This window comes from Montipora foliosa, chromosome 6, assembly GCF_036669935.1.
Source record: "Montipora foliosa isolate CH-2021 chromosome 6, ASM3666993v2, whole genome shotgun sequence".
In the NCBI taxonomy this organism is placed as follows: Eukaryota; Metazoa; Cnidaria; class Anthozoa; order Scleractinia; family Acroporidae; genus Montipora; species Montipora foliosa.
The window spans coordinates 42,619,421-42,621,692 of NC_090874.1; positions in this window are offsets into that span (position 1 = coordinate 42,619,421).

The following is a 2,272-nucleotide window of genomic DNA, read 5'->3' on the forward strand; positions in this document are numbered from 1 at the left end:
GTATGCTTAAGTACGGCTAGGGATGAGTAAGGATGTTTAAGTATGGTTAGGGATGCTTAAGTACGGCAAGGGATGATTAAGGATGCTCAAGTACGGCCAGGGATGAAGAAGGATGCTTACGTACGCTTAGGGATGCTTAAGTACGGCTAGGGATGATTAAGGATGCTTAAGTACGGTTAGGGATGCCTAGGTATAGCTAGGGATGATTAAGGATGCTCAAGTACGGCTAGGGATGAGGAAGGATGCTTAAGTACGCTTAGGGATGCTTACCTACGGCTAGGGATGATTAAGGATGCTTAAGTACGGTTAGGGATGCTTAAGTACGGCTCGGGATGATAAAGGATGCTTAAGTACGGTTAGGGATGAAGAAAGATGCTTAAGTACGCTTACGGATGCGTACGTACGGCTAGGGATGATAAAGGATGCTTAAGTACGCTTACGGATGCGTAAGTACGCCTAGGGATGATAAAGGATGCATAAATACGGCTAGGGATGATTAAGGATGCTTAAGTACAGTTAGGGATGCTTAGGTATGGCTAGGGATGATTAAGGATGATCAAGTACGGCTAGGGATGAAGAAGGATGCTTAGGTACGCTTAGGTATGCTTAAGTACGGCTAGGGATGAGTAAGGATGTTTAAGTACGGTTAGGGATGCTTAAGTACGGCAAGGGATGATTAAGGATGCTCAAGTACGGCTAGGGATGAAGAAGGATGCTTACGTACGCTTAGGGATGCTTAAGTACGGCTAGGGATGATTAAGGATGCTCAAGTACGGCTAGGGATGATAAAGGATGCTTAAATACGGTTAGGGATGAAGAAGGATGCTGAAGTACGCTTACGGATAATTAAGTACGGCTAGGGATGCCTAGGGATGCTTAAGTACGGTTAGGGATGCTTAAGTACAGCTAGGGATGATAAAGGATGCTTAAGTACAGTTAGGGATGCCTAGGTACGGCTAGGGATGATCAAGGATGCTCAAGTACGGCTAGGGATGAAGAGGGATGCTTAAGTTCGCTTAAGGATGCTTAAGTACGGCTAGGGATGAGGAAGGATGCTTAAGTACGCTTAGGGATGCTTACCTACGGCTAGGGATGATTAAGGATGCTTAAGTACGGTTAGGGATGCTTAAGTACGGCTAGGGATGATAAAGGATGCTTAAGTACGGTTAGGGATGAAGACGGATGCTTAAGAACGCTTACGGATGCGTAAGTACGGCTAGGGATGATAAAGGATGCTTAAGTACGGCTAGGGATGATAAAGGATGCTTAAGTACGGTTAGGGATGAAGAAGGATGCTTAAGTACGCTTAGGGATGCTTAAGTACGGCTAGGGATGATAAAGGATGCTTAAGTACGGCTAGGGATGATAAAGGATGCTTAAGTACGGCTAGGGATGATAAAGGATGCTTAAGTACGGTTAGGGATTAAGAAGGATGCTTAAGTACGCTTACGGGTGCTTAAGTACTGCTAGGGATGATTAAGGATGCTTAAGTACGGTTAGGGATGCCTAGGTACGGCTAGGGATGATAAAGGATGCTTAAGTACGGTTAGGGATAATGAAGGATGCTTAAGTACGCTTACGGATGCGTAAGTACGGCTAGGGATGATAAAGGATGCTTAAGTACGGCTAGGGATAAAGAAGGATGCTTAATTACGCTTAGGGATGCTTAAGTACGGCTAGGGATGATTAAGGATGCTCAAGTACGGCTAGGGATGATAAAGGATGCTTAAGTACGGTTAGGGATGAAGAGGGATGCTGAAGTACGCTTACGGATGCTTAAGTACGGCTAGGGATGCCTAGGGATGCTTAAGTACGGTTAGGGATGCTTAAGTACGGCTAGGGATGATAAAGGATGCTTAAGTACAGTTAGGGATGCCTAGGTACGGCTAGGGATGATCAAGGATGCTCAAGTACGGCTAGGGATGAAGAAGGATGCTTAAGTACGCTTAGGTATGCTTAAGTACGGCTAGGGATGATTAAGGATGCTTAAGTACGGTTAGGGATGCTTAAGTACGGCAAGGGATGATTAAGGATGCTGAAGTACGGCTAGGGATGAAGAAGGATGCTTTAGTACGCCTAGGGATGCTTAAGTACGGCTAGGGATGATTAAGGATGCTTAAGTACTGTTAGGGATGCTTAGGTATGGCTAGGGATGATTAAGGATGCTCAAGTACGGCTAGGGATGAAGAAGGATGCTTAGGTATGCTTAAGTACGGCTAGGGATGAGTAAGGATGTTTAAGTACGGTAAGGGATGCTTAAGTACGGCAAGGG